Source organism: Aulonocara sp. 'chitande type north' Nkhata Bay, linkage group LG14 (genome assembly GCF_057382095.1).
Source record: "Aulonocara sp. 'chitande type north' Nkhata Bay isolate Kocher_YH1m ecotype deep benthic linkage group LG14, A_spYH_male_GT1.1, whole genome shotgun sequence".
Taxonomy (NCBI): domain Eukaryota; kingdom Metazoa; phylum Chordata; class Actinopteri; order Cichliformes; family Cichlidae; genus Aulonocara; species Aulonocara sp. 'chitande type north' Nkhata Bay.
This window is the reverse complement of record NC_141357.1, coordinates 28,187,274-28,198,960: the sequence shown is the minus strand read 5'-3', so window position 1 is coordinate 28,198,960 and position 11,687 is coordinate 28,187,274. Positions and strand designations below refer to the sequence as shown.

Genomic DNA, 11,687 nt, shown 5'->3' with positions numbered 1-11,687 from the left:
GATATTGCCCCTTCGTGTTCCAACATTACTGTGCACATGTGCACAAATCAAGAATATATAAATGAACACGCTTTTCAGCAGTTGAATATTTCTGTTTTGTAAGTCCTCTATAAATCAATGTCATCCAGGTCATTGTAGTCTAAGGAGCTTGGAAAGATAAGCATGGTGATGAGAGGTGATGAAAGGTGATAAGAGCTGAAATGTCTTCAAGGAAGACATTTCAAAGTCCTTGGACTTTTAAATCAATCTTGGTAAATATTCTGATAACTCTGAAAGAGTGATGTCATTTATAAGCCATAATCACTGATATTGAAACGAAGAAGGCTTCCAACAGTTAACTAAACATGTAATGAATATACAATTTAAAATGTAAAAGTTTTGTTTTTTCATTTAAATTATTAAAAAGAAGAAACTATTTTGGTTCAGTGATACCACATGTAGTTTGAAGGCTCTGTGTCTTCAAACTGCTAGTTTGAAATGTGGCCTCATTCACTTTATTGTGGCTACATTATATAAAGAAGATAGTGTTGATTTTGAAACAATGACCAAATTGGTGACACAGACATTCAGTCTTGTTCCATGCTAGGACACCAACCACCTCAGCCCACTGCGCTGGTGCAAAGACCATGTGTGTAAATGTAGGATGAATAATAGCGGTTGAGAAAAAGCATATTCCACAAGTACTCATAATGCCATGAAAGAATGCTATCTGGCCAAAGCTGTAATGTTTAAAGATTATTCTAGTAAAGAATAATTTGAAAATACATCACAATAATGGAGTTTTGTTTTTGTTGACATTGTGCTCTAAATACTGATTTAAACCTATTTGGTGTAATCGTTTTTACAGTGCGGCTGGATAGATAAAAACTCTTATAATGAATTGGCTGCTATACTAATGCAAAACAAATTGGCAGAGATTTCTTATGGTATACCAATTTATTCACAAACAAACTGATGTTATTCATAAATGATACATGAAGGCAAGATTATATTGAAAATGTCTTTTGCCCTGAGGATTTGCAATGCATTAGTTGTCAGCCAAACTGATCTTTAAGACCAAATAATGTTGTCCATAGCCATACTGTGAATGTCTGTTTTTTTCTGTCTGTGTAGAGTGATGCAATTATTCATATGGCTCAGTAACGCGTGAAAATGATAACAATCACTGAACCTTTCTTTTGTAGGTCTGGGCTGGAAAATAGTGCGTCACTCTGCATTTTCAATCTCATCAGGAAAGGTTCGAAGTGCTCATTCTGACATGCTAGATAAACATGAAAATGCATGCAAATTTCTGGAGCACTGCTGTTAAACTTAAGACTTTCTGTACACATTTGCTCTGCAGGGATGGATTCTGACCCTCGTGATTCAGTGGGTAAGTCTGAAGCCTCTATAAGAAGTCCTGTTGCTGATCTGATGAAACCAGAGATGAGAATGAGATGAGGGGCAGAACAAGGTTCTTTGATCTCCATCTACTTGAATGAGCAGTGGCGTAAATTGCCGCATCTACTATCAGCAGTGAAAATCAAATGTGATCTACAAAGCAATGGGCCTAGTTGGCTGATGTGCCTTAACCACTGGCAGCATCCAGAAAGATGCTGTTAACATCACTGTAGAGGGAAGACACAGATAAGACAGACAGATAAGACAGACTGATGCAGAAATGTGATAGCTGCTTGTTTATGCCTTTGTTTTGATTTGGCCTGTTTTGACTCACAATCTGAATGGTTGTAATGATTGGAAGTTTATCTGATGTGTGTTGATGAGTAGTTAGGATGATTTTAAATTGGACGATTACTGAAGTGATCAGAAATAGACCACCAGTAAGCTCAGGAGCATTCAGTACTGCCATCAGTATCATCTATGTCAATGTTTAATACAATGTTTAAACTGATCATGAATACATATTCGCTTCTTATAGTGTTGCATAACATTGTCATGATCATGTTTATATTTGCTGGGCTACAGACTCATTGTACAAGTTAAAATGCTAACACAGCTAACTGTAACAATGCTAAAACAATCAAACACAGCTCATGCTGGTTAGTAGGGGTGCAGCAATACTCTTATTGATATTGAACCGTTCGATACAGTGCTTTCGGTTCGGTACGGATATGTATCGAACAATACAAAATTTTTTATTTATTTTATCAACTTTTCTTCTGACGATGCTGTCTGTGTTGAGCGCTCAGTGGATTTGCGTTCGACTACTCCGCCTAGGCTGCACTGTCGAGTGCAGATCCACTGCGCAAGCTAGCAAGACAAAAGCTAAGCTCGTTGCAACATGGCAACTGCCTCAATGCTACCCGAAACTGAACCTCCCCCACCCTCATTCAGAGGTTTTCATGTGAAGCAAAACATACTGTTATGTTGGATGTGCCACGCAATGCTCAATTGGTGGGAACTAGTGCGTTAGCGCAGTTAGCTTGTTAACGTGTTGACGCCGTCCAGCCCCACACACGGGGCGATCTGTGGTAACTTGTTAACGGAAATTTGCGGCGCTATGGCGTTAATGTCATTTTAACGAGATTAACGCAGCACTAGTGGGAACAGAACGAATATGACTGCACATTTACACCGACATCATCCTAGTGCAAAGACAAGTGGAAGCAGACAAAAACAACAAGCATGCATGATACAAACTTCACCCAAGTCATTTAGACAGCCGTTAGCACATGATTCTCCTTATGGGGACCTGATATGTTTAATATGCTGCTGAGAATATAGCCCAGAAGAAGCATATAGTGTAGCTTTTATTTTGGAAAGAGCCATTTCTCTGTAATAAACTCTCTTTTCCAAAGATGAGTGATTTCTCGATCAGATAGATTTATTTTATTTTATTATTTTGTTGTTTCAGCAACGTTAAATTTAAAAACTGTACTTTTGAGTTAAAATATATATTTATAATTTTAATAAATGACAAATTAAAAAGGCATGAACATTTTTTTGTATCGAAAAAATATCAAACCGTGACACCAAAGTATCGAACCGAACCGAACCGAACCGTGAATTTTGTGTATCGTTGCACCCCTACTGGTTAGGACATAGTAGTGAAAAAGCTGGCACACCTGACTCATCCTACAGATGCCATCCTCAGTTCTCCACCCTGGACCATTTCCTGTGTGTCGCTCTCTTCGCACTTTCCTGTCTACTCTTTACTGTGGCTCCCTTAATAATGGGTCAAAAGAAAAACGTAATACACACAGTGCAGTTTAAGCACTGATGCTACTATTGTCTTCTGGCTGTCAACATTCAACAGTTAATGTATGAGATAAATACAGTAATTCAAATACTTTATCTCTCATATTCTTTATTTAGAAGCCTCTACACTATGCATTTTCATATAGGTATGTTGGTTTTTCTGTACAAATCACACGTTGCCAGGTACTAGTAGATCTTTCACACTTCCCCAGGGCAGCTGTGGCTACAACTGTAGCTTGCCTTCACCAGTGTGTGTGTGTGAATGTGTGAGTGAATGAATAGTGGTATTGTAAAGTGCTTTGAGGGGTCCCGAAAAGCGCTATATAAATGCAATCCATTATTATTATTATTATTATTATTATTATTATTATTATTATTATTATTATTATTATTATTATTATTATTATTATTATTTAATTATAAATTAACCATTTCAGTAACAATAGTTGACCATTTTGCAGTATTTCTGTTAGTCAAATTTTATTATTAATTAAGGAAGAAAATCAATAAGAGTACCAGTGATTATTGATACCTACCTGATATTGGCACTTGGATGCTTAAAATCCTAACCTAGATATTTACATAAGAGCCACTGCGAGATAGGACTAACAAACATGTAATGTGCTTTAGAGGTCAGCACTTTCGCAGTAGTTTAACTACATTACACTGTCAAACCTTCACCATAAAATGTCACTACACACTTAAAAGATTGTTGGCTGATACACACTAGCCTCGAGCAAACACAGCCACAGACAGATGTATTATTTTCAGAGAAAACAATGATTTTTCCATGAGAAACCCACAACGTGGGCTGCCTAGAGATTTTTTTCCTTCTTTTTTTTGTAAAAGATGTAGCACAATCAATCTCTGCCATCGCCTTTCCCTGATGATGAGATCACTATCCAACTCTCTGAAATTTGGTTTGGGATTTATATCTTCTTCACATCAATAAGATATGTTGCGAGCGCTAAGTAATTATTCAATGCAAACTTTATGATTGTGACGGGGTAATACTCTTTTCCACAGTTATCTTGTGAGTTCAAGGAATCTCTTAAAGATGGAAATCGTGCAGATGAAAGATGAAAATGATCCTAGCTAGAAAATGCTTTTTAATACGTCAAGGTTGAGTTGTCTTGGGTTTCTGTCGGATTAAACATAATAGAGCTTTTTAATTAAGCTTTAACTACTGCTGACCTGTTGGTCTTTAAGCATTCAGCGGTACTTTATCTCATCGCTGCAGTTTATCAATGCAAGCAGGCCCTTGATATGGCTGAACTACATTTCAGCAACACATGAACGACGTCTGTGTTCTGCTGGTTGTGGAAACAGTTTCACAGTGTCTGGTCCTGCATTGAAATTCCAGTCCTGTAAAAGACACAAACATGGTGTGGAAAGATAACAAGCTCACTCCTAATCTCCCTAAATGTGTTTGAGGCAGGTGTTTCCTGTAAAATGGGGACAACACACCAAGATCAAAGCGCATTGCTTCATAAATTCTGTCATCTCATTCCACATTCAGAGGGAAATGACCTAGAAGCCATTTTCCGTTTGGAACAGTTAAAAAATATAGAGAGGATATGTTTACATCTTCAGTTTGACTGGAGTCAGTGTCTGACACTGACAGGGCCATAGGTTTCACTTTAGGCTCAGGCTGATGGGATGTCTGCACGAGCCATTTACTGCTAGATCCAGTTAATGGATTACACGGCACAGCATCTGGAATCATTTACAGCAGCAGGAACAAAAGTTGTTTTCAAGAAGTTATCCTTGCCTTAAGAAAGGTCAATGGATAAATAAATGTGATGTTAACAGAAGTGGTGCTAAATCGTATCTATCAGAAGATACGGGCCACCAGGAAAAACAAAATTGAGTGTGTTGTTTTCGGTTGGCTGACGCCTTATCTGCAGCCACCACAAATCTTCTATTTGGGAGGAATGTAGCACTCTTCCTATGCCGGTTCTTTCCTCACTGATCAGTGTGAGACTACATATTCCTGTCTGACGGGATATAACATCTTTGATCAAAAAAGACAAGGTACCAAGATGTCTCTGACCCAGTTTCAGCCTTGCATTTACCTCATAATTACTGAACTCTACTGCAGTGAATATCGGAAACTGATAACAGTAAAGTCACCATGGTAAACGTTTAAATTCATACTGTATGTGTTTGGTCACATTATTTAACCCATTAAAATTCTCTTGTTGACTTTTGGTATCTGAAAAGTTAGTCTTTGGGGTCTTTTTCGCTTCCTTTTCTTTGTTTTAAACACAAAAGGAATATCAAAGTATGACTTCATTTGAAAGACTGGATATGCAACAAAGCATCTTTTTAAATAAAGCCTCTGTAATGAGAAAAAGATTTGATTTCACGCTACAAAAATTATTCTGGCATCGACTCATCAAATGCACAACATGTTGCTTTTTCCAAGTCACAAAATTAAATCAGTTCCTGTTTGCATTACATCATTGGTATCCGGAAAGCAAAAGGTTGCTTTGCGGTGCTTTGCTTTGTAAAGGCATTACAATGATGGTGACAGTTTCAAAATTCAGGTCATGTCCCAGCAGACAGTATCGGAAATGGGTGACCATATGATCCTGTCTGCACTGATTACCTGCAGCATTGTAAAGTGATTACTTTGGTTAATAAGTTGTGTAAAGAGAACAGTGTGATATGCAGCGGAGTCATTTCTATTCCCCCTGATGGAGAGATCAACACAGCTGTCGGTTTTTACTGCTCTTGTTGCTGCTATCAGTGCCTATTTGCGCCGTGTTTATTAAGCTGTATACTGGTTTGACAGGAGGCAAAAGCCGTGTGTCTGTCTGTGTTTGTAATTGTGTATGTTTGTCCTGTGTGTGTGCGCGCAAGCAGAGTGTAGAATTATGTATGAGTCTTGTGTTGAATGCTCGTGGGATTGCAGGATTAAATACGATTGTTGATTACAGATTCGACACTAGGTTTATGGGCAAATATGTGTTTGAAAATCCTGCAATATTTGTGGTCTGGACCGGTCGCCACAACATCTGGGATTGAGCAGGTAAATAAAACTTTACCTGCTCAATCCCAGATGTCAACAAGTATTAGTTTAGAAGAACAATACGGTACAAAGTGAAACACTTGGAGTTTTTAATTGTTATAATTGTTCTATACGGTTTTAATGAGTTACTGTTAATGCAAAGCATCAATAAAACTGCCATTGTCAATAATTACTAACAAGTACTCAAATTCAGTGGTTATTTTACCTCATTAGTGTTACTTGGTTAAAGTTGCATAACTACAGCTGGCTCCCATCTCAACTGGAAAGCTACTAAGGTGTTGAATAACTTTCAATTTCATAATTGTGTATTAAGACAAGACCAAAAGCTAAAACGATTGTGAGAAAAAGAGGCCACAGAAATTAGACTACTTCTAGTTATAATGAACCCTCGACTTGTGGTAATTGTGATATTGTGTGATCTAATTTGCAGGTCTTCTTACTGTGCCATTTTTATTTTTAATTCTCTGTACACAGACTTCCTGCTTGATGACTTTAAAAAGCTGGTGTTCATTGTTGTGTACAGTTCTATTCTCATATATACGTAGTACATACACTACATACTATAATATACTATTAATAATATCTATCCATACAGCTGTCCATCCATCCTCTCCTGCTTTTCCAAATCTGGGGTCATGGTGTGGTTAGATCCTACCCAGTCTGTCCAGTGATGCCCCAGCTGTCATAGGGATGGTGGCCGGACACCCCCTGGATGGGTTGTTAGTCTATAACATGGGCTAACACAGAGTGACAGACCATTCACACTCACATTCACACCTATGGTAAATTTAGACTCACCATTTGACCTAACATACATGTCTGTATGGGATGACTTTAAGAGGAAACTGGATACTCAGAGTACCTGGAGGGAATCTAAACAAGCTTTTCTGATTTGGAGACATGAGAAATTACCCAGCGGACCAAATGTATTAAGTTTAACCAGCTGTTCTGACAATACACAACCTTAATTTCTCATTAATATTTTTAAACCCCCTGTAGATTTTGACAGTTAACTGTGTCACAAACTGGTCATTTAATTTTTTTATTGGCTTTTAATTTTTTCTTTTTACTTATTTTAGATATTTTATTCTACGTTTCTAGTCAAGGCGTAGGACTGATTTTATGAGGTCATCAAAAACTGTTTTCAGAGATATTTGGTCCTCACAGGACAGCCACACTATGATTAATGACCAAATCAAACATAATATAAATCATTTTAAATTAGCTCAGCCTTTGCAGCAGTGGTCACTTATTCTCCATGCCTTCATGTAAACATCTGCGGTTCACATTAAAGTTTTGCTGTAGCACTGCTGTAACAAAAAAATGTGGTAGTGTTGGTACAATACAGTACAAAGTGAAACACTTGGAGTTTTTAATTGTTATAAATAAAAATGAATGTGTGTGTGAATGGGTGAATGACTGAATGTAGTGTAAAGCGCTTTGGGGTCCTATGGACTAGAAAAGCGCTATACAAATGCAGGCCATTTACCATTTATTTACCATTTACAGTGATGGACCTCAGAGTAGAAGTGTTTGTACTTCACTACTGTATTTAAGCTGAAAAGTCTTTCTATCTTTGCTTTGCTTGAGTATTTATTTTTCTGATCTTTGCTTCCTGGATTTTTTCACAGATACGTTTACTTTCTACTGCTTACTGCACAATTTCAAAACAGCTCATTACGGTGAGTTAAGTTATTATTTCACAACCTTCCAGGCTTCAAACCAATTTGACCTTAAATGGAGAAAACATTGACACATAAAAGACAGTCCTGTTGCTGTATCCAGCTTGTTGACAATGTTAATACGCTGCAGTTGCAGTATCTCAGCATTTAGCTAATGCAACAGAAGAGAAGGAAGTATATAGGGAGTAACATTTTTAAAGTGGCAAGTAATATTAAATCCAATGTTTCTAACAGCTCATCAAATCCCAGCAAACACACAGTTTCTGTGTATTTCCCAAGGCAGGGGGGAAAAGGTGTTATAACTCCACTCAGAGGTGGAGAGAGATGTAAGAAAGATAGGACAGGAGAGATTATTTTTTAAAGGTAAGGAGTGCTCAGTGACATCCAATAAATAGCAGACTTAAAGCTTACATGCAATGTAATGTTAGTGTCACGGACCCAGCTCTGGAGGACTCGGGGTCCGTGAGCAGTTTTGACTGTTGATATTGTTGTTATTATTATTTTGGTGATGTGTGTGTTTTTCTGCACTGTGCTGTGTTAGTCTGTGTCCCACTCATATGTATAGGCAGGGTATGGGTGTGTATGTCTGCGGGTGTGGCTGGAGGATGGTGCTCAGCCACCTGCAGGCCTGAGGGGTGTGGCCCTGTAGAAGGACTGGCCACACCTGAAGTTCATGCCACACCTGTTGGTGATCAGGGCTCGTCGGGGGAGCTACTTAGGAGAGAGTTGGAGCTCCCACCGGCGCGGGATCATTAAGCTAAGACTCCAAGTCAGTGTGTAGCATTAGGAAGTGCGGATCGTGTGTGTGTGTGTGTGTGTGTGTGTGTGTGTGTGTGTGCGCGCGCGCGCGCGCGCGCGCGTTCAGTGTTTAACGGCTGCTTCTGTATTGTCCTGCAGGTGAAACGAGGGACCAGAAGGGCAGCACGCACAGGGTGTGCAGTAACACAACAGCGGGGAGCACGAGCACGAGCACGAGCACAGACGTCGGAGGGAAGCACGCACATGGGGTTCGAGGGAGCAACGGGGAGTTATTGTGTTTACAGCTTTCCACTGTAAATAAAGAGCACTGTTTGCATCGCAGAGTCTGCGTTTTGGGTCCTCCTTTCCCCACATCCCCACGGTCTGCCCTCCAGACCGTGACAGTTAGAGTGTTGTTGTTGTTTTAACATACATTGTATGCATTCGTGAAGTGTTGCCAGGTTTTCTTGGCAGTGCTTCACATTCCTCCCTTTTCCTGAAACATTTTGTTATTCAAATGTTGCATTAAAATATCAGCCAGTTTAGTGCAGCCTTTACAGTTTTGTTAGTTAACCTGTAAAGCTCATTAGTTTGCAGTATTGTAGTCAAATTTACAGTAATGCAGCACGTTGGACTGGTGCAGAGCAGTTGTGCATGTACATGGTCAATGTAACAGTGTAACAGACACAAGTTTAAGCCAATGTACCATTCATCAAATTTCCACCTTTGATACTTTTTGTTTTGTATAATCTAGTCATGATTAAGCTGACCTCAGCCATGATTGCTCATGCAACATCTGCTTGTATTTGTTGAATTCTAAGTCCACAAAGAGCAGCAGCCCAGTTCAGCTGATCACAAATTATCACAGAAAATATTGTGACTTAAAAGCTATTTCTCCCCTTCCTGTACAACTGATCTTAGCTTTGCCACACCTGCACAATCCCGCTCTAACCCCGACTATATTTGTTTTCCTGTTTTGATGTGTTCAAATAGTCTTCAAATACAATAGAAACAGATGAACTTGCAAACAGCAAAATGAACTTGATTTGTACATGTGCACATTCATTAGAATTAGAATTTAGCTTGAGATAAAGTTTAAAATTTGTCTTTATTGATGTTGGTTTTTACTATAATAAAAGAGCGGATTTTATTTTTATACTAGTTTGTGCCTTTTCATCTTTACTTGAGTAAAAGTGAAAGTTACAGGTCATTTTAATCTTTTTAAGCATATGACCCATGATGCTAGGTTAATTCAGTGAAGGAGTTCAGAAAGGTAAAGTAAGGTAGGAAATTATCCTCTTAGTCAAAAACTATAAATCTCTGACAATTTTTAAACTGAACTTATAATTCACATATGAGCAGCTCATGCACTGAATAAAAGCTTAAAGCTTTTCAAGCTGCAGTAAACATGTAAGATAAAAGTGATTCAGAGTATTTGTATTATGTTAATACATTTCCTGTCTATCAAAGATTCAGCTGAAGCAAAAGGAATAGTTTTGACAAGGCCACTTTACTTAACTGTGTGCTCGCCTCCATTAAAATTCATATATGAACATAGCAGTTGCTCTTTGATTAAATCGACATTACAGCATGATTTGATACAGAGAAGCAACAAATTATAAAAGAAACCCAAAGCCTTGATCTTTGCAGTAAGAGGAGCATCTCTGTTATGCTAAGGGGCATTTTGCTGGTTTGCTTGGTCTGGGCCCTTAAGAGCATGCATTTCTATGCTGACGGGAGTGGTCGCTTCTAGAATGACAATGCTCTGATCCATAGGCCATGGGTGTGATTTTTATTTGCTATGACACTTGCAGTCAGATCCAAGTCTAACTGAAAACTTATAGCAGATTTGAATCAACATGTTAGACAGTGCTCCCGGCAATGGTGGAATAAAGTGCATAAAGCGTTTTGTTGCTCTGGTAGAGTTCCAGATGCTTAATGCCAACATCCTGTTTTATCCAACACCTTAGATAATTTGCAAAGGACAAGCACAAAATGGGAACATCTACAACAACTTGTGCTAAAAGTGCAGGTTACCTATGAGCGAAATGGAAAAAGGATGAGATTGATGACGTGACTGGCAGCATATGGTAAGATGTTTAGCTGTCTTTCAACAGATTCAGCAGTTATGTGACAGAATATTAACGGTAATAAAAAGATGGATGCTTTTACTTTAATTTGCCTAAGTGCCCAGTGACACAGGGTTAGAGATTAGTAGGTGATCACTTGACAACAACCAGTCAATAGGGAAAAATGTATATTCCCCGACTTGTCTTAAATGGATGCTGGAGGTTGCTATCAGTCTCTAGGATAAACTGGTATATGATGGTGCACTGAAAGCCTGTGTAATCTGTTTGCTGTTGTTCTCAGCCCAAGTACGACAGACACCAGACACTGTTCTTGCGGGGCGGCTTTCACTTTATTCACTTTATTTATTCAGGTCTCCTCCCCTGACCGGTTACTGAAATAGGAAAGGCATGATTAGACAACTGTCTCCAGCTGCTGCGACAGCCTCCACTGCACCACCCTCCTCTGCAGCTGAGATGCAGACCACATCCCCCCACATGCTCCTTGCTGTGATTTCCTGTAGTTTGTATTGAAGATGGCAACTTGTCTGCAAATCCTTGTGTATTCTGCAGTGAAACAGAGTCTGTTTCAAGTTACATCTTACTGCAGCCACTAGCATGTTTCAAATAAACAACTTTTGCTTTGAAGCTGAACATTGTCCATCTCTGCTTTGTATTGTGGTTTTTCGAGGTTAACTACTACTTTTACAGTATTTGGTTTGTGTTTGCAGACAAATCACTGTTTTCCATGCAAAGTATGGGAGACAGGGACAATGTGCGACCAACCAAAGCATTTAAAAGGAGATGGTGCAGCACCTGCTTTGAAACTGATATCACTCAGGGACACCCATGAACCTCCACCTCGCCAACCAGTTGAGGAATACACATTTTTCCTTTGTGACTGATGGTTAGCAGGTGACCAGAAGTTACTAGGTAGTCGGAGATGGTATCTTGGCCTGAGGAAACAAA

At 38.9% G+C, this 11,687-nt stretch overlaps 1 long non-coding RNA gene across 1 annotated transcript; it reads left to right on the top strand.

The window, feature by feature from the left end:
- The first annotated feature begins 1,062 nt into the window (after positions 1-1,062).
- On the top strand, positions 1,063-9,248 carry LOC147314825 (uncharacterized). Its single transcript, XR_015124709.1, has 5 exons — positions 1,063-1,237; positions 1,343-1,372; positions 7,864-7,914; positions 8,194-8,683; positions 8,812-9,248. It is a non-coding gene; the product is annotated as an uncharacterized LOC147314825 (long non-coding RNA).
- Positions 9,249-11,687: the final 2,439 nt, after the last annotated feature.